Source organism: Cnephaeus nilssonii, assembly GCF_951640355.1.
Source record: "Cnephaeus nilssonii genome assembly, chromosome: 8".
NCBI classification, from domain to species: Eukaryota; Metazoa; Chordata; class Mammalia; order Chiroptera; family Vespertilionidae; genus Cnephaeus; species Cnephaeus nilssonii.
This window is the reverse complement of record NC_137079.1, coordinates 73,892,732-73,914,547: the sequence shown is the minus strand read 5'-3', so window position 1 is coordinate 73,914,547 and position 21,816 is coordinate 73,892,732. Positions and strand designations below refer to the sequence as shown.

The 21,816-nt window shown below is 42.0% G+C and overlaps 1 pseudogene across 1 annotated transcript; it reads left to right on the top strand.

Annotated features, from left to right (window-relative positions):
• The first annotated feature begins 2,014 nt into the window (after window positions 1–2,014).
• Window positions 2,015–12,399, top strand: LOC307104055 (COP9 signalosome complex subunit 5-like; annotated as a pseudogene). Its single transcript has 2 exons — window positions 2,015–2,149; window positions 11,157–12,399. The product of its transcript is annotated as a COP9 signalosome complex subunit 5-like (transcript).
• The last annotated feature ends 9,417 nt before the right edge of the window (window positions 12,400–21,816 follow it).

The following is a 21,816-nucleotide window of genomic DNA, read 5'->3' as shown; positions in this document are numbered from 1 at the left end:
CTTAGGAGCCTAGGGTTGGCCCCCACCTTGCCCCCCAGTTGGTGTCAGTCCCTGAGCGGGGATACCATGTTTGCTGCTGGGAGCGCCCAAAGAACCTGCAGGCTGGAGGAGTGGCTGTCCAGAAGCTGAAGAACAAGACAGAAATAACTTCTCCCTTCCTTCTGCCTTCCAATCTCCTATCTGTGCTTCCATTAGAGAACCTAACAGAGGATCGGTTGATGCCAAGGGAACCTCAGAAATGCAGTTTGTAGAATCCCACCCATCACATCACATAGAAAGGTGGTTTTGGAGCTCAAAGACAATGTGCAAATCATCCATCCATAGCTCTGCAATAATTATTAACTAATTTAGTAATTTTATATTTAAATGTTTGTCCCGATCAGGAAAAATTTACTTTAAGATCTTTAAAACCATTTATAGTTGTTGTATACCTTGGAGCTTTGTGATCACAAAGGGTCCAGAGTAAGGTTGGACTCTAGCCATTGTAATACTCTATATTATTATGAGATGAAAATATATGTATTGATGTTTTATCAATTCATATGCTTGCTCATTTAAATGATGTTTCTAAGCATTTTTTGCATCTGATATTATGAATCAATTGACATAAAAATTTTAAAAAGGTAGATCAGTTTCTACTGGCTTCAAATCCAAAATGCTACAAAATTTAAGGGTATGCTAAGTTTTCCAAATTCTACACCAGAGAATATGGTTCAAAATTTACTTTCATTAAACATAGTTGAAAACAACTTTTTACATAACCTCAATGGGCTTGCATCCTTAATTGACTCTAATTTAGCAACACGTAGCAACTCTTCCTAAATTTCTCTATTTGTCATCCAATGTGCTGTTCCCCTCATGCCCCCAAATATTAATTTTCTTATACTGTACCTTTATACATGAGAGAGGTATTATTTATTGACTGTGCCTAAGTCAATGCCTAGAGTCAGAAGTAGAAATGCTTTCTTTCTGGTGAAGGAAGATGATGAGTAGAAAAACAATGTAAAAGTCAGAAAAACGTCAGTTCAAACTCATTAATGATGTCTATTATCTTTGGTATAGTATTTTTATAGCAGGATTCCTTACTCCTGGCACTATTGACATTTTAGGCCAGATATTCCTTGTTGTGGGGAGCTCTCCCAGGCATTGTCTGATCCCTGCCAGATGCCAATATACTCCTCAGATCTTGTGAGAACCAAAAATGTTTCCAGGCCTTGCAAAGTCTCCCCAAATTGAGAACCAGTGCTCTAGAATATATACTGTATTTTCTGTGTATAAGATAAAATCATTAGACTGAAAATCGAGGGGCATCTTATACATGGAAATCAGCCAAGGAGGGAGCTGTGTGGGTGCATAGCTGCCCATACCTTGTCAAACAGGCTTCCTCCAATTACAAACCTTATTGTTACTGACCTCAGCTGATGCCATCATTGGAGGTGGAGAGTGCACAGATGCAACAGAGACTGGAGCATTCTGAACCCATAAAGATGTCAAAAAAGAAAAGATAAATACCGGTAAGCAATTGTCTTATTTTGCAAAATTCAAACTGAATGTGATCAGCCATACAAAAGAGCATGGGAATAGAGCTGCAGAGAGACAATTTGGACCTCCTCCCACTGAGTGTATGATCAAACAGTGGAGAAAACAGGAAGAACAACTCTAAGATGCCAAAAAATAAGAAGGCCTTAAGAGGAAAACCAGCAAAATGGGCAAATTTGGAGCAGAGGCTTAGGACTTGCATTATGGAGTAGCACCAGCATGGCTTATGTGTGTCAACCAAGCTTATTCAATGTCAGGCAAGAATGTTTGCAAGTGAAATGAACTTTGTTGATTTTATAGGAAAGACAAAATGGTACTTCAATTTCATGAGGAGAGAAGGGTTGACCATGAGAACACAAACAAAGTTAGCTCAGAAAATGCCACCAGTTTATGAGGATAAAATCCAACAGTTTCACTCCTATGTCATACAACTCCGCAAAAAAAATATGATTTTGAACCAAGTCAGATTGCAAACATGGATGAGATGCCTCTCAATTTTGATGTGCCTTCCAACAGAACTGTTGATGTGAAAGGAATCAAAACAGTGGCAATCAAAACAATGGCCATGAAAAGATACACTCTACTGCTGTGCTCTCATGCTGTGCAGATGGTACTAAACTGCTTCTTATGCTTATTTTTAAGAGGAAAGATCCTAAAGAGACCATACCACCTGACATTATTGTGCAAGTTCAAGAGAAGGGATGGATGAATGAAGACATTATGGCCATTTGCTTTGCAAAGGTTTGATTCAGAAGACCTGGAGGGCTCTTAAAAAAGCCAGCTCTATTTGTCTTTGATCAATTCCGAGCACATTTAACAGAAAAGACAAAAAGGGTTGCATCAGATTTGCAAACACACCTAGCAGTTATTCCTGGAGGACTTACAGGTCAGCTACAGCCACTAGATGTTTCAATCAACAAGCCCTTTAAAGCCCTGATGAGAGAAGAATGGAGTAGGTGGATGCAAAATGCAGGTGATAACTTGACACCAATAGGAAGAGTGAAAAAAACAATCATTACTGAGGTCTGCAATTGGGTCCTAAACTCATGGTATGGCATCAAACAAGAGGTAATTGTGAAGTCCTTCAAGAAATGTGGAATTAGCAATGCCATGGACGGAATTGAGGATGATCTCACATATATAGACAGTGACTCAGATGACAACAGTGATGAAGAAGAGAGCAGTGATGCAGCAGAGGCTGAATAAAGTGATATGCTGCATAATATCACAGTACTGGTATGTAAACATTACCTATGGTAATTACTAAATAAAAATGTGTTCTGTTTTATGTTTAAAATATTGATTTCTTAATTTTGGGTTGGAAAAGTGGGGGGCATCTTATACATGGGGGTGTTATATACATGGAAAAATATGGTATTTAATCAGCTAATTATAATTCTTCACATGGTTGTTGAAAGGATAACATTATATATATATATTATATAGGATATATATAATAGATTATATATAACATTATATATATAATTCATTATATATATATATCTAATTCATTATATATATATATATATATATATCCTATATAATAAAGAGGTAATATGCAAATTGACCATCACTCCAACACACAAGATGGCTGCCCCCATGTAGTCAGAGATGGCCGCCCCCATGTGGACACAAGATGGCTGCCACAAGATGACCAGCAGAGGAGGGCAGTTGGGGGCAACCAGGCCGGCAGGGGAGGGCAGTTGGGGGGGACCAGGCCAGCAGGGGAGAGCAGTTAGGGGCAACCAGGCCAGCGGGGGAGGGCAGTTAGGGGTGACCAGGCTGGCAGGGGAGGGCAGTTAGGGGCAACCAGGCCTGCAGGGGAGGGCAGTTGGGGGCAACCAGGCCAGCAGGGGAGAGCAGTTAGGGGCAACCAGGCCTGCAGTGGAGGGCAGTTGGAGGGGACCAGGTCAGCAGGGGAAGGCAGTTAGGGACGACCAGGCTGGCAAGGGAGGGCAGTTAGAGGCAACCAGGCTGGCAAGGGAGGTAAGTTAGGGGTGACTGGGCCAGCAGGGGAGGGCAGTTGGGGGTGACCAGGCCCGCAGGGAGGACAGTTAGGGGCAACCAGGTCGGCAGGGGAGGGCAGTTAGTGGTGACCAGGCTGGCAGGGGAGGGCAGTTAGGGGCAATCAGACTGGCAGGGGAGCAGTTAGGCGTCGATCAGGCTGGCAGGGGAGTGGTTAGGGGGTGATCGGGCTGGCAGGAAGAAGTGGTTAGGGGCAATCAGGCAGGCAGGCAGGCGAGCTGTTGGGAGCCAGCAGTCTTGAATTGTGAGAGGGATCCCAGATTGGAGAGGGTGCAGGCTGGGCTGAGGGACATACCCCGCCACCCCTCCCCACCCATGCAGGAATTTCATGCACCTGGCCTCTAGTGTGTGTGTGTGTGTGTATATATATATATATATATATATATATATATATATATATATTCCTAACATGCACCCAAATTAGCAGATTGATGCATAATTGGCAAAATGAGGGGTTGTGACCTTGCACAAAAAAATTAAAATATTTTTGACTATGAGGACTTGCTGCTAAATATATGTTCTGATCAACATTGCTTGGGATCTTTTCTTTTTTCTTTTTTTTTTTTTTAACGTTTTTATTGATTTCAGAGAGGAAAGGAGAGGGAGAGAGAGGTAGAAACATCAGTGAGGAGAGAGAATTGGCTGTCACCCACACACCCCTTTTTGGGGATGGAGCCCGCAACCCAGGCATGTACCCTGACGGGGAATCAAAATATAACCTCCTGCTTCATGGGTCAATGCTCATCCACTGAGCCACATCTGCTGGGCTCGCTTGGGATCTTTAATTCTGCATTTAAATTTTGAATATCTTGTCCATCATGGATTTTTTGGTATTAATTTTTACTTTTTCAAAATGCTGTTTTAAATATTGTCAATATCGCATTAATAAAATATTTATCATATTGATATTTGTTAATAAAACATATCATTAAGATACTTTTATTAAAATAAATAAATATTGTATTTCAAATATTGCATTAAAATATTTATCTTAATTACTGCGTTTTCGGTCGCCCCCCTTCAATTTTGTGCTTCGTTCACGCCCTGACATGCAGGCCCAGGACAGCCTTCTTAAATGAGTGTTTGCACTGTAACAACATCCCCAGATGATTCGGAGGCCTAAACGTCCTAGAGGCACAAGTAGTTGTCCCAAGAAATGCGGAGGTGGACGTGGGGGCAGGTGGTGGAGGCAAGGCCTGGGAGGGCAGCGTGGGGCACATTTCAGGTACTTCCTCAGATCTTCCTCTCTGGAATAGTGGCTGCAGGCAAAGCGGAGGGAGCTGTTTTTAGGCGGGGTTAGGTGAGTCATCTGCTCTTTGGACGCCTCGCTGATAAAGTGTGACACAAAGTGGGAAAGCATAGCATTCCCTCCTCGCCTGTGAGAACGCGGGGAAGCCTCCGTGAGGAGTCTGCAGGGAGTGCGGCAATGACTCGTGCAGCTTCTCACGGAGGGTGCTGGCGCCCTCAACTGGCTCTGTGGGCGCTGCCGGCGTGAGGCCAGGAGAGGAGCAGCAGGTGTGAGTCGCAGGGTGAAGACCTGAAAGAAATACGGGGTGGGTGGGTTTTTCAGGGGACCAAAGACTGCTATATGCGGGTGAGGGCAGGAGCCAGGGAAGATACCAATAATCCAGCTGTCTCCACTGGGAACCAGGAACCGGAGAGAAGGTGGAGAACTTAGGACACGTGTTCATGAATTATTTCCATTTGAAATTTGAGGGTCTATTCTGCTCCCAGCAATGAGTGGGCAAACAGTGGTGAAATGCACGTGATTATTCTTCAATAAATATTAATTACATCAATGCATGAATCCTGGACTTGGGCCACATTGACACTCTTCTCTGCATGAGCACAGTAGAGGCCCAGGAATAGTTATTGCGTGTGATAGCCCCAGACCAGTGGCTCTTAAATCTGTGGAATTCAATTTGACGAACAGGCAAATTTTAATCATGGCCAGATTACATTGATACTTGATACATCTCATATGTCTGTATCCTGGTAAAGAGTACGTGGAGTTGCTATAGTGTTTAATAAATATAAATTCATTTAAGTTAGCTTGATATTATTCTGAATTTTCACCTTTAAGTTATGCCAAATGGGTATTCAGTTCCACATGGAAGACTTTGTGCGTGTGAAATGATTTTTGTTAGCTCACGTTCATAGTTCAAATAGTTTGCTTTCTTATAGGACTTTTCGTCTGCTGAGTTAGAGTGGCAGAGAGGACTGAACCTGGGGACAAGAGAGTCTGGAGTACAAAATTCTGATAACTGTTTAGCACTGTGTATTTCTTTTCATAATCTGGGCAAAACTCTAATTTCTTATACACACATATTAAAAGTATATTGCATATCTCATGTAATTATTTTTAAAGGGGACCTTATGCTTAAAAAGTTGAAAACCCTGAATTGTGGACGATACTTTTAGAATCACGTTTACCAGATAAGGAAACGCTAAGAAATTAGGGATTTGCCCAGATGATTAAAAAGCACACCGTTTGGGAAAAGCAGGTATCATAATCTTGTGCTCCAGACTTTCTTGTCCTCGGGCTCAATCCTCCCTGACTCGGCAGGAAGAAAGTAAACTTGTAAGAAAGTCAACTATTTTAACTATGAAAGGTGACCTAAAGAAAAATGATTTCAACACCAAGTTGGTTGCAGCAAAATTCATTAGCTTCCTTCAAGATGAAAGCGGGTGTCTGGGTGACATTCCAAGGTTACTAATGCTTGTCAGTCCAACAACTCGCAGACTATACATGATGGGGAATCTTTGGGGTTTGGCATCAAAGGAGAGCGGATGTAAAAATGGCCCTGATGGATGTTCTGAGGTTGTTTGATCTAAATTCAGAGAAAATAGCAGCTATCACAGCTGATGGAGTACCCGCTATGACTGGGAAGATGAATGGTATGGAGGGGGGAAATACTAAACTCAGAAAACCTTGTGCCAGACATTTTTATCATATCTTTCTATTTTATCTTTTTTTACAAACCAAGCTTGACAATTTGGAAATCCCTTGGTACGGTTTATAAAATAATGACTTCTCAATGAAGGCCTGGATTCGCCAGCAGACCGAGCAATTATGCGAACGATTTCTGTGCCCCAATATGGCTCCCTGTCATTGCATTTTCAAGACAAGTCGCTTCCATAAGGTGGAACAGGATCTACATATGAGGTGTGTCTTTGAAACGTTAGCCATCAGACACGGTCGTTGCCAGGCGCCCGGCGTCCCAATGACAAGGAAGGTATCCTGTGTTATGTTTCCGCTTCTGATTTACACTCAGAGGAGAGTCAGCGGGAAGACAGCAGTGCTGCGCGGTCATTTGTATTCTTGTATCATTTCTCCCGTGTTCAGTGGCGTGTATGCTCTGATTTCATTACCATGGCTGTTTCTCACTTTCAAGCTCCTTTCAAACATACACACAAACACACCCTCACACCTTCCCACTCACACACGACTCTTCAGAGCTGCAGCCAGTGACATGTTTTAAAAGTGTTTCCTTGCGTTAAGGCTGCCCTTCCATCCGTTTCCAAGCTCCTGGACAACAAGTACGGAGTGTATTATGCCCTCTGTGTCCTCCCCACACAGTGAGTGTTCAATAAATACTATTGACTGTCTGACACGTCTCCCTCTTTTCCTCTTTGTCTCTGACACCTCTGCTTTCTTTCAGAAATGATATTTTTAAAGTGGCAATATTTCCCCACTCTGTACTTATAAAAAGCTCTTCCCGGCCTCCAACTTTTTCTTTATGTAAGACTTTCAACAATAGACAAAATATAGATGGAAGGAAACCAATATTCTCCTACCCCTTAACAGTAAATCTATTTTTAATTGGAATGTGACAAGTATCTTACAGAATAGGAGCTTTTTCCCCAAGAACAATGTTCGCCTGAACATCTCTATTGAAGTAGCCATTAAAAAAAATAACTCCTGCCTGTCCTACCCACTCCAGCTACTCCTAAATTCAAGGCAGGTATTAATGGACAGTCCATCTTTATTTGTCTTCTATACAATGGGTCAGAGACGCCTTTTACATTCAGGGTCTCTATTGTTCTCTCACAGAACTTAAATAGCAGTTTGTCCTCCTTTTGAAATAGACGCCTAAACCACAATCATTTTTTAAAATCTTACTTTAGGAAAAGTCTTGGCTGTTCAGCAATATCCAGAAATATGGACTTTTCCGGAGACATGAAAGTGTACCCTCCATCAGCCCGAACATTGTTTGATCTCGCAGGGGCAAGGTAATGCGCCTTTATTACCGTTTGCTTTCTGTTACAGTGGTTACGGAGTGTACAGTTGTGGTCGGTGATGTTCCAGGGAGATTGCTCTCCTGTCATAGCCTCCCGTGTGAGTCAGCCTTCTGGAAAAGGCACAGGGAACAAATCTCAACCAATGTGGCACCTGTCTTTCACTGTCTGCCTCGATGCGCATAATTATAGTTTAAAGCAACAGTCTCTTTGGTACTGTTTTGATCTCTTTTGTGTGTGTGTGTCTGCTAATACTTCTAGTTGAAAGCCTCTTGGAGCAAAAGAATACTTAGAAAAAGAGTAGGCCATAAATAAAAGGCACGAAGATTAGCATAAGATGCCGGTGTTTTTGGTCATTTCTCACTTCCCTGCTGACAGGTGCCTGCCTCAGTGCCAATGCTGACACCATATCTGCAACACCTACAGCGGTTAACCACTGCCGTTCCCCGTCCTCGGTCAGGCCCCAGTAGTACCACCAAAAACCCCCCTGCAAACTGAATATATTAGGTCTGGTTTCCTCACAAGAAGACCCTAGACAAAAATTCTAATGCCAACTGTTTATTTAGGAAGCGATCCCAGGAAACCATCGGCATCAGAAGTCTGGTGCTTTCCATAGTTATGAGGGAAGAGTGGAGGGACAAGTCTCTCCCGGGGGGTGGGTGCCTGTTTTCTGCATTGTGCTGGATCTATCTCCCCACGCTTGGAAGCAAAGAAAGTCAGTGGGGGCAAGAGGTGCCTGTGGTCCTGCCAGTTACCCAGTCTTTGCCACAGGTGGAGAAAGTGCCCGTGGGCGAACATCGCCACCTGGGCCCAGGTTCAGCCGAAACAGCAGCCCAGGGTGTGGATTCTTCTGTGGGGCCGGGGACACAGCTAGAGGAGTTATATATGGGAGTCTCAAAATACCCCTTCTCACTTTTGAAGCAGAGAGAAGATGAACTGAGGCCAGAACAACCACTGGACTCTTAATTTGCTCCCTAAACATGTCCTTAGACTGTTCTAGGGCCAGGGAGACAATAGTAAGAGGTGGTATGGATAGAACATATTCCAGGCCCTGACCTGTGAGGTAGCCATATTTTTAGAGATGAAAGCTGAAGCACAGAGAGATAAAGTAACCTGCCCAAGGGCACACAGCTGGTAGGTAACAGAGCTAGGGTTTGAACTCCAGAAGCCTGACTCCAGAGTCTATTCTTTTTTTTTTTTTTTTTAAATATATTTTTATTGCTTTCAGAGAGGAAGGGAGAGGGAGAGAGAGATAGAAACATCAATGATGAGAGAGGACCATTGATCGGCTGCCTCCTGCATGCCCCCTACTGGGGATCGAGCCCGCAACCTGGGCCTGTGCCCTTGACCGGAATTGAACCTGGGACTCTTCAGTCCGCAGGCTGACACTCTATCCACTGAGCCAAACCGGCCAGGGCCAGAGTCTATTCTTGAAATCCCTGTACACATTGTCACAGGGAAATAACATTTATTTACATCTGTGCTCATCTCTACTTCCTGTCATGTTCCTAAAGGAAAGGAAGAAATGACGGCGCAGCGCCTTGGGAACTGCTTAGCCTCCTTTGTGGAGACTCTTGGATCTGGGCAGGCCTGGGGCCATCTGAGCACGCTCCCTGGCATGCTCCTTATTATTGGTGTTGATAAATAAAACATGATTTACTGAAGAAAGCAGGCCCAGAATAGTATTTTCAGCATATGGCAAGGGGCCTCCTGCTTGGGATTATAAACCTCATTGATTTTATCTCTTACTTCTTCTATAACTTTATGTTCCTATTCCCATATGTGTTTCCCCATCTAAATTATACAAGTAAAGAAGTTGAAACCATTCCTCTTTCCAAGACAATGACCACAATACTCCAGGGCAATCCAGCCACCATAATAACCCTTGGATATTTCTGTTGGGAAAACAGGCTGAGCATGATAATTATTCAGGTAATCTTTTCCTCCCAGGAGGACAGGCAGTTATTTTGACAGCTTACTTCACTGTTACGGATAAAGTTTACATTGTCAATGAATGGGAATACACCAGGTAATAGTCATGAGCTCTCAGGGGATCATCTCGAAGCCATTTCCAAATGTCCTTTATGGAAGCATATGGTCATATCCTCCACTTCATCACCAGGTCAATCAGCAGTTGCTCTTTAATATGGTATGTTCTTCATGCACCACTGCAATTTCCAAGCTCCATCACATTTGTTTTTCCCCCATGGTGCTTGAAATTTGCTTCAGCCACTGATTATTGCCTTGCCACGAGCTCAGATCGCTCTTCTGGATGGTAGGCATTCAGATGTCATCTTTAATTTGCGATGTTAATATTGAACTCCATCACCGTTCAGTGGTTTTAGTGAAGTATTTACATATAGACCAGCAAAGTGCTTGAGCGGTGCATCGGAGACTGTCCCTCCCTAACAGCAGCCGTAAAGTTTGCCACAGCATCTGCATGACAGGGCTGTGACCCCTGGTTATAAAGCGGCCTTGGAGGTTTGTTTCCAAACACAAGTGGGGTGTGTTTTCACAGCTCTGTATTTCCTCTCCCGTTCAGACTGTGCACGATTGGCGACGACAGTGCTCTGACAACTGTGTTTTATGGCTTCGCATACTTTTAAGAAAGATGAACGATCTCAAAGAGTTACCACTGGGAATCACATTTTAAATTAATGAACTGATTAGTTAAGAAATGCATTACTTTATTATGGAGAGAGAAACCTTGTACCATCATAGTATGAAATGCATGATCTGTCCTTTTCTTTTATGACATTAGAGCAAGGTGGACTTGCTAAGGAACATTTGGACGGCTCTCATTAATGATCTGATTTGAAGATCACCTCACCCTGTGAGGGCGATGGGTATCAATCAGAATTTAAGAGGTTCAAACGGATGAGAGAAAAAGAAAAGGGAACATCTTCCTGCTGGTGTTGTTGGATGACCTTGTGCCCTGCTATGTTTAAATTGCTTACTTCCTATAACTCTATAAACTTCTGTGTTTTCATTTGCTGGATTAGATTGAAGTGTCAACTATATTTGATGAATAGCATTGGTAATATATGTTCATGTTTGTCTTTGCTCTTTCCTACTTTTATTTATATAGAGTCAGTATAATTTATTTCTCCTGAAAAAGCTTTCAGCAAAAAAGATTTTTTAAAGTACAAATACTTTTTAACAGGGCTCTAGGGTTTGTGATGATCAAATCACTCATCTTTCCTTTTTCTTTCCTGCTTTTTTTTTTTTTTTTGCTTGCTCACTTTTCTTTTAAATCTAGTGACCAAAAAGAATATAGGGAAGTTCAATGATTGCACCTAAGCAGAATAAAAAGTTAACTCTGTAGAGGTGTCATGGCTGCCCCGAGAGGCTAGGACGAGTTTGCACGGGTTGTGCGGGGTCCGGAGCCCACGCCTGGGAAACGCAGCAGCCAGGGAAAGCTGTGCCTTGACTGCGGAGGCGACCGCTTCTCGCGTTCCTGGCGATGGCGGCATGGGGAGCTGTGTGGCCCAGAAAGCCTGGGAATTGGCCAACAACATGCAGGAAGCCCAGAGCATCGATGAAATCTACAAACACGACAAGAAACAGCAGCAAGAAATCCTGGCGGCGAAGCCCCGGGCTAAGGATCACCAGTACTTTAAGTGCCGCAAAATCTCAGCACTGGCTCTACTGAAAATGGTGACGCACGCCAGCTCAGGAGGCAACTTGGAAGTGGTGGGCTTGCTGCTGGGAAAGGTGGATGGTGAAGCGATGATCAGTATGGACGGTTTTGCTTTGCCTGTAGAGGGCCCTGGAACCCGAGTCAATGCCCAGGCTGCTGCGTAGGGAGTACGTGGCCGCATAGATCGAAAACGCCAAGCAGGTTGGGCGCCTTGAAAATGCAATTGGCTGGAACCATAGCCACCCTGGCTACGGCTGCTGGCTTTCTGGGATTGATGTTAGCACTCAGATGCTCAATCAGCAGTTCCAGGAGCCATTCGTAGCAGTGGTGATTGATCCAACAAGAACAGTATCTGCAGGGAAAGTGAATCTTGGAGCCTTTAGGACATACCCAAAGGGATACAAACCTCCTGATGAAGGCCCTTCTGAGTACCAGACTATCCCACTGAATAAAATAGAAGACTTTGGTGTACACTGCAAACAATATTATGCTTTAGAAGTATCCTATTTCAAGTCCTCCTTGGATCGCAAACGGCTTGAGCTTTTATGGAATAAATACTGGGTGAATACACTGAGTTCCTCTAGCTTGCTTACCACTGCAGACTATACCACCGGCCAGGTCTTTGATTTGTCTGAAAAATTAGAACAGTCAGCAGCTCAGCTGGGACGAGGGAGTTTCATGTTGGGTTTAGAAACACACAACCGAAAGTCAGAAGACAAACTTGCCAAAGCTACTCGAGACAGCTGTAAAACGACCACAGAAGCTATCCGTGGATTGATGTCTCAGGTTATGAAGGATAAACTGTTTAATCAAATTAACGTCTCTTAAACAATCACTAAGTAGTACTTTTGCCTGAAAGCCAGTGTGAGAAAAATACTCAAGTAACACTTTAAAAACAGTTACCAAAAATCTGATTAGAAGTATACGGTGCTCTGAAGTGTCCTGAATATATTAACATCCTGTAATAAAAGTCCTTAAAATGAAAAAAAAAAAAAAAGAGTTAACTTTGTAGACAAGCCTTTAGCTTGGTCTATGTGGTTTTAGCTTAAGTTGCTAATAGCATAATAATCTGAAGAATTGTGCAATTATCTGGATAATTTAATTTAAAAATACCAGTCTGCAGCCTTCTCTGTTCAGACACTTTATCTTTCATATAGCAGGCCAAGCATAAGATTGCGGGGTTATTGTAGTTCTTGCTGACTAGGAGAAATTTGTTCTTTCGGCAATCCTCAGGTTAAAATGGAGTATGCTTGTCCTGGCCGGTTTGCTCAATGGTTAGAGCATCGGCCCATGCACCAAAGGGTGTCAGGTTCCATTCCCGGTCAAGGGCACGTGCCTGGGTTGCGGGTTTGATTCCCCTGGCCCATCATAGCGCATGCAGGGATGTGTCTCTCTCGTATCGATATTTCTCTGAGTCTTTCTCTCTCCTTCCTCCCTTCCACTCTCTAAAAATCAATGGGAAAAATATCCTCAGGTCAGGATTAGCCATAAATAAATAAATAAACAAAATGGAGTATGCTGTTATTTGTATAATCAGCTACTCACTCTGGATTTTTACTTAGATCAGAATATTGTGTTTAGGCTAATAGGCAGCCAATTTGTTTCAAAGCTCTCTGAGGGTTAATAGAAAAAAATGGTTGGGAGGAGGCAAGAAACAGGACAGAAATCACAAAGTCAGCATTATGAAAATCTGAAAACTACCTCTCACAATAATGGTTAGGAAATGAGAGGCAGCAAAAAATGGGGGAAAATATAGGAAATACAAAGCTGGATTGGCAGGAGTACCTGGTTTAGTCCCTTCTTCCCCTGTTCCCTCCCTCCCTCCTCCCCTGTCTTCCTTTCTTTCTTATTTATTTTCCTTTTTAAAAATAGTCTATCCTGCCTTGACCAGTGTGTCTCCGTGGTTAGAGCATCAGCCCAAGCACTGAAGATCTCAGGTTTGATTCCCAGTCAAGAGCACGTACCCCAGTTGTGGGTTTGCTCTCTGCCCTCAGTGGGGTGAGTGCGGGAGGCAACCAGTCAATGTGTCTCTCTCACATGGATGTTTCTCTCTGTCTCTCTCTCCCCCTCCCTTCCATTCTCTCTGAAAAGCAATGGAAAAAAATACCCTCAGGTGAGAATTATATGTATATTCTAACTGAACTGCATTGTTCCCTCATTTCTTTTCACCATCCATGAATTTTTTCTGCTGATTGAAATCCAGGATCCTTTTATTGTTTACCTAGAGCAGTTGAAACAAATAATAGAAATGATAGAACACTCAGGTTAAACCAGTTCAACACAGAAATAATGATATGCTTAATAGAACGATTTCTGCTTCTTGTATCCATTTGTCTCTGATCCGCAGTGGAGATGACTGCCCTGACCCACCGGGCCGGGATCAGCACAACCTGTGTTCTGAGTGCCCCGGGCTCAGATCCTGACTTCTCTGGGACTCTGTGAAACAAAAAGGGATGACATGCATGCTTTTGGAAGACTCTGGACACATTTGTCTGACATCAGAGAGTCAAATAAGCTGAATTTTAAAAAATGAAGAGGCTGCTAAGAGTAGCAAATTATAGTCCTGCATGACTGAACACCAGATATAAGCTCATGAATTTATAAAAATCAGAAATAAGCCTGATTTTAGTTCTCATGTACATGTGGATAATGTGGGATCGGTAATTTTTAGTTTTCATAGTATTGACAACACAGATGATTTTTGGAAGTGAAATCAACATTAGCCAGAATGGAAGAATGTATTTGTTTTATTTTTAATGCAAAGGTTTCCAAATTATGTGATTAACATGTAAAATGAGTCAAATTGTACCTTTGATTAATCTTGTATAGCTGCCTTTGCAGTCAGTTGTTATAATTCCTGTTCATTTGGAAAAACAATATGCTAACATATGGGCTAACATAAAACTGAAGTTAATTTTAAACAACGAGGTATTTTTATAAACACACGAGCAATCATTTGAGGGAGCTTAAACATTACAAATATATGAAAATGTTTATGGTCTTGGCTCTGAAATGAAAATTACCATGTGGACCCTGAGAAGACAAATTCATTTGAAGAAATTTATCTGTTAAGATGAACAAGGTTGATCTGTTAAGATCAACCAAGACCCAGATTTCATAATAACATAAGCCTGCCAGCCATTTGCTGAGAGGGTTCTCAGGAAGAACGTGACTGAACTCTCATCTGGCACTATATGCTGCTTCTATACACAGTCTGAGTCAACAACTGCAGGGAAACCCTGGTTTCATCTTTCTACCAACAGATGAAGGCCTGCCCTGTCCAATCAGAACTGCACAATTTGGATACCTCATTTACATAAAACGGACCTGGGTGGGAACGTTTTAGATAAAAGACTGCCTTCCCTTTGTCTCTGTGGAATGCATTTTAGGTTGCAACCTCAATCTGTGTCTCTGGATCTGCAGCTGCTTTTTGCTCAAATAAATGCCTTTTATTCTTTATTACAGCCTAAAATTAATTTTCGTTTGCAAGCATATTATGACCTGTAGATGTCTAATAGATATCTCAAATTTAACAGAATCTAAACTGAGCTCTTCATAGTTTATCTCCTCACACCCACCCCTCACTGCTTCTACTGCAGTGTCCCTGTTTTACTCTTTCAGTTTTCATTCTTCCCATTGTTCAAAGACTCCAGTCTTCCTTGATCCTCTATTTCTCTCACATCCTATGTCCAGTTTTTCAGCAAACCGTATTCATTCTACCCTTAAAATATGTCTCAAATCTGACCACTTCTCACCATTTTCATCACTATCATTACTCTGTCCCCTGAATTCCCCCGAATTAATAGCTGTCTAGCTCTTCTCCCTTTGCTCAACAGAATAACAGGAGTGATTCTTTTATTTTTAAATGTGGAGTACATATTTTAATTAAAGATGACAATGTCATAATTGAGGAGAACATTAACAATATATAACTCATTAAAATTTAGATTATGTCAAACTATATAAAGTGATAACCATGCAAATAAAATACATGATAAGGGATTGAGGTAAGTGCAGATGCATTTTGGCTGAGAAATTAAAAGTAAAAATATTTTTTATTTATATGCAACTACTTTTCAAAAGAGTATGATTTGAAATTGTTCCCCCAAGAAATCCAGCAAACTTTTAGGTAAGGTACTCCTTTCATTTCCTTAATGGGCGAGAGACTTCTGTTCTCCTCTTTAGGGGGAATCTTCTCGACTCTACCAACTCACTGCGTAGTAGAGAGAATTGTGACTCCCCAGGCATAGCCTAGGGTTTGGGCTCTATTGCTGCATCATTGAATAGTAAGGGAGGTTGTGGTCCTCCATGGGATGGGTTAAGGTTGGCTCTTCCTACTGGCAGGCCCCAAAGTGTAGATTTGCTAGGACAAGGGGAATGGTAAATCTAGGAACCCATCTTTCCTAATTCTTTAAGATCAGAGATACCTTTCTTCCCAACCCTGTAAACCAAAGAATAGACTCCAGGCTGCTCTTTGATTTCAATCATCCTTTCCTTGATAACTAATGCCACAACGCTGGTTAATATGAAATGGGGTTAATGTGTAATCCTGGCAGAGAAATTTTGATCCACAGAGGATGGGGTTCACTCTGAAAACACTTTGATTTTAAATAATTCCAATTTGTTGGGAGAGCTGAGTAAACTAAAATCCTTCTGAGAATAAACATGTACATTATCAATAAATTCTTTCTCCCACGAAGAAACAGCACAGGCTCTACAGAAGCACCACCCGATGTTAAAACAATTAGCTCATAACGTCTCATTTGAACAGGAGTACCTCCAGCCAGGCTCTTCTCTTCCAGTTCTGCCATTTGCTTCTTATAGGCTTTTAAAGCTGCTTAGGGGTGATTCTTTAAAAATATAAATCAATGTATAATTCTCTGCTGCTCAAAACACTCCAATGGCTTTCCTGTCACTCAGAGTGAAAGACAAAAGCTTTACAACGCCCTATATGATATGGTTCCCATTACTTCTTTGACACTTTCTATTACTCTCCTCTTTGCTCATTTCATTTGAGTCATCTTGATGTTTTTGCTGTTTCCTCTTCGTGGCAGTTCTTCTTTCAGATATCCTCATGGTTTCTTCAACTCCTTTATTCTACGCTCAAAGGTCAACTTATGAGCAAAACCTTTCTTAATTACCTGATTTACAATTGTATACAATTGTATAACCTCCTAAAACTGTGTATCTTTCTTTTATATTTATCATTTCTTTATAGAATATATTACTATCTGACTATATATATATATATATATATATATATATATATACATGTATATATATATATACACACACACACACATATACATACATGCATATATAATCTTATAAATAATACTGCAATACTACATGTACATATATATTACTAACATACTTTATATAGTCAATGTTTTTGTGTGTTTGTATATATGTATATCTATCTATCTATCGATCTATCTCTATATATAATTTGTTTTATTGTTTGTCTCTACCAGAATGTCAACTCTGTGAGGGCAGAGATTTTTTAATATCCTGCTTACTGCTGAATATCATCACCTGGAACTCTATCTGGCACATAGTAGATGATCAATAAATCATTATTAAATGAATGACTAAATGAATGAGTAATGTGAGGGGTTCAGAATGAGTCACCCCAAGATGTACCTCTGTGGTGGGAAGATTCTTTTGAGCTAAAGGCAGCTTTAGCTGCTCACTCAGGAGAAACTTCAATCCCTCCCTTAAACTACCTAGAAGAACTTGAATTAGGGGTCTGGTCCATAATGAAATAGATTATCACAGATAACTTCTTTAACCTATATATATAAGGAAGGGCAAACTTTTATTTACTAAACATCTGCTCTTCCAATCTATATATATATAAAAGCCTAAGCGACCATCTGACCGTCCGACTGGCAGCTATGACATGCACTGACCACCAGGGGGCAGACACTCAGCGCAGGAGCTGCCAAGCTGCGGTGACTTGGCAGCTGCAGTTCTTGGGTGACACACCTGGAACCAGAGAGGAGGAAACCCGAATCCGGAGTGCATCACCTAAGAACTGCCCTCTCACAATCTGGGACCACTTGGGGGATGTCAGAGAGCTGGTTTCGGCCCTATCCCCACAGGCCAGGCCGAGGGACCCCTATAATTCTATTACTATTATAGAATTATAGTAATTCTATAATAATCCTTTGAAGCCTCTAAGGTGCATCACCTCACCTGGCTCAGAATGTCTTATCTATCTCAATCCTCCTGTCTATCTCTGAACCTCTCCTGTATGTGTCGTCTCCAACTCTCTCATGTATGCAGGGTTCCCATACATATTATGTATTAAATTTGACTATTTTTTCTTGTTAATCTGTTTCATGTCTATTTAGTTATTAGACCAGCCAAAAGAACCTTGAGGGTGGAGGAACAGTTCTTCTTCCCGCACAATAAACTAATCAATGACATGCCATAGCTTATGTATTTCTTGAAGTATATCATAAGTGAAATCACCAAGCCTCTTTATTTTTTTAAATATATTTTTATTGATTTCAGAGAAGATAGGAGAGGGAGAGAGAGATTAAAATATCAATAATGAGAGAGAACTGTTGATTGGCTGCCTCCTGCATACACCACACTGGGAATCGAGCCCTCCCTCAACTCAGGCATATGACTGGGAATTGAACCGTGACCTCCTGGTTCATAAGTTGACACTCAACCACTGAGTCATGCTAACTAGGCATCACCAAACCTTTTTAAAATTAGACTACACACTATGAAATTGCTGATATTCCACTTTTGAACTATATAAATGGCTATTTCATATGATTCAACTTAATAGTATGTGTACATTTCCTTTTTGTTTCTTATCTTTTGCCCCCTTTGGTCTCCTCAACTTCCATATCATCTCTGGTTTTCATTCCTCACACTCACCCAACACTTCTCAAGTCCACTGTCAAAATGAAGAACTGGCTTGGTCAGTATATTTCATGATAGTCTTTTTCAATGTTTTATTCACAGCCTGAGATCTTTCCCACATCAGCCACACATGGGAACTAAGCAGTAGGTATATTGTGGGAGACAGAAGCATATGGAGATGAGGACCCCCACCTCTTCTATCAATTTCTTTTGCATGTTTCTGGAGACATACGACCAATGTCTAACTTGGCTGAACTGCATAGCCAGCTAATGAGCACAGTGTTAATACTTTCTTCTACATACACTATTGTTATCATACTAGAGGGGCTCATTTGCCTGGGTGCATCAAAGCCCAATAAAACCTGAAGAGGAGTTTGCATCACAGAAAGTAGAGGTATATTTAAGAAAATGGCACCAAGCCGGGAGACAGAGGGGAGCTAGTGCTGTAGAACTTGGCACCCCTGGCTCCCTCAGGGACAGATTATATATGGGAAAATTTATTGATCATGATGACTAAGGGAGTTGGTGTCCTGGGCTCTACTGATTGGTTGGAGCCGTGGTAGGGAGGAGTTGATCATTGTATCAGGTCCTCATGTCCACCATGGCACTGTTCTGTCGGGTTTTGTGAGGGTGAGGTCCATAGGGCCTGCTTTCATGGGCCCTGGGCTGAAATATTACTGAGTGCAAGATATTACCTGGTCAACAAACCTGAGTCCTTATTCTTAAGACAGTTTGATGCTGAGCAGAATCTAATGTCCTAAGGGCTTAATGATTAAGGGAATGGATGTGCAAGGAAAGAGGGAGGCAAGTGAATCATAGTGCTATTAGACTGGACAAGGCCAGTTTGAATCAAGAGGAAAGAAAGGTCATATTAAAGAAATGAAGTTTCTGCATGGTTACATTATGCACTGGTTATGTATAACAAGTGATCCATGCAGCTGTGATATGGCCCTTTCACACAGAACGATCATAAACAGGATAGGCCAAATAAAAAAAAAATAAAGGTACAGTTAGACCCTTCCTAATAACAGGACCTTGCTTTGGCCAGGTGGGAACTTGGAGAAGGTCTTGGCCACAGGGTAGGGGTGGGGCTGGAGCAGTGGGGATTACAAAATCAATCTGCATTATCCAGTTCAAAGAAAAACACTTCCTAATCAGCCTCTGGGTGGATGGGTGAGCCAGTGAGGGCTGGGCTGGTTTTGTGTAGCTGGTATGTGTCTGTGGGGAGGTGGCAGAGTGGGGAGGACAGGGACATAAACGGAGGAGGTGGAAGACCTGGAAAGTTGGCCTTCCCTTTCTCCTTGACCCTGGAGAGGGTTGCCAGTCCCTGGGCCTGACCAGGGACCCACTTTAGGTATGGAATGTAAATAGGGTGCCCTTAGATTCTCAGCCCAGGCCCACCTGTGCCACCCCCTCATTAAACCATGGGCTCCATAAAGTTTGTTCTCCACAACTGACAAACACACAAAAAGCCTAACACACTTCCACCCTAATGCTGCACCTGCGTAGACTGGACCTACTCTTCACACCTCCTTTACTACTGTCTGAAGCAGCACGGTGGACATCTCCTGGAACAAGGGTAGGGAAAGAACCACTGCCTCTGCTGATAATGTGGATAGGCTCCTTCTGACTGATAGGTTACTGGGGACAGTTTGAGGTAAATTCTTATGCAGAAGCATCTTTTACTTTTGCTTTGGTTAATTTTAAAAACTTTTTATACAAGACCCACAAGAAGTTGCAAAGGAGTTCATATGTATCCTCCACCCAGCTTTCCCCCAACAATGGCCTGTTGCATAGCCGTAATATATTAGTAAACTCAAGAAATATACATTGGTCTACTACTGGTTTCAGACAGAGGATCTTATTTTATAATGACGAAGGAAGAAATGCCACCTTAAATTACATTTGCTTTTGCCTAAGGTAAAATAAAGTGACTCTGAGCAGCACCTCTTTTCTGCATTTCCTCTTACTGAAGAAATACAATTATTAATAGTTGGATGGTTGGAAAGTGAGTTGTCAAGTCTAATCATGCCATCTTGTTTCGCCTCTCCGTGGGTGTTCAGGTTTGGTTGCGTCCTGGGTCTTTGCTGATCTCTGAGATGCTTGACTTTCAAATCAATACACGCTGCCAAACTGCAGATTCCCAGTGCTCAGACACATGTGGGAGCAGCCACAGCAACCACCTTTCCCCGGCTGATTATTCATAAGGAGACAGGCTGTGCGCCAGCTAATCGAGCTTCCATCTCTTTGAATCAATCCCATCTATTTGTAGGACTACATGCAGCTTCATCGTTTGCTTTCTCCTAGCCACCCATCTAGGGCCTTATTATTGCAGTCTATACAATCCACAAATTTGATTTTCCATGTGAATTGGTTATTGATGGAAGTGGGTGATGAAATGATGCTTTCGGTATGGGTCAGACTCAGGCGGTATATATTCTTCTCTCTTCTTCACCGATGTATGGTGTTAAAGTTTAATAGTTTCATATATATTCCATCCCCAGCAACCCAAAAGCTTTCTTGCACCAGCTGTTTTGAACAACTCTTGCAGGACTCCATGGAGGTTAATCAAATCCTCAAGTGGGCTCCCTCTGAGAAGTGGCAGGGGACTTTCCTCCTGAAGGCTCCAACATCTTCTTTGCCTTGAAGGTAGCCATAAACGGATGCAGCTACCTTGGATGCACCTAAAAGACTTGAGTCAATTATTTCACCAGGTGCCACAATATCACGGTTTGCACTTCACTGTGATTTGACAAATTTATGTTTTGTGGACTGAGGCTTGCATCACCTTTCTAAGTCCACATCTCACTGCTGCTCTAAAAGAAAAAAAAAAATCCTGACATTTAAAGAATGGTAAGGAAGTATTCAGAGAGACTATCATGATAGATGTAGGAACCACTGTAATGGGGTCTTGTAGTGAAGAAGAGAAATTGACTCAAATACAATAAAAATTAAGCATTTTGAGTCAAGGAGCAGGGTGATGGTCAGGGGATGGGTAATTGCTAAGAGAACACTTCAGGGGTGGAGGGGAGTTTTGGTTAAATCAACCTAACAGGTTGACTTTGCTGAAGGCAGGTCAAGGTGATGAGACATCACTTGGGGAGATGGTGAAGGATGAGATTAGATATCGAGAGTGAACAGTTTTAGAGGATAAGGGATTCTGCCTACATTGACTTTGAGGGTTCTTGCTAAAATTGGACAATACAGAGATGAACAAAGAAGTCTAAAAGTTGAAGCCTAATTTAAAAGAGCCCAGTGATTAGAGTTTGGTAAAAAAGAGACCCTGTTAATGTTTAAGAGGCAAAAAGATGCTTATTTTATTATTGCTAAACAGATGGGTAAGTTTTGTTGGCAAGATATTAAAATATTTTCTTTATCTGATGCCCGGCTGGTGTGGTTCAGTGGTTAAGCATTAAGCTATGAACCAGGAAGTCACGGTTTGATTCCTGATCTGGGCAGATGCCTGGGTTATGGGCTCAATCTCCAAGTAT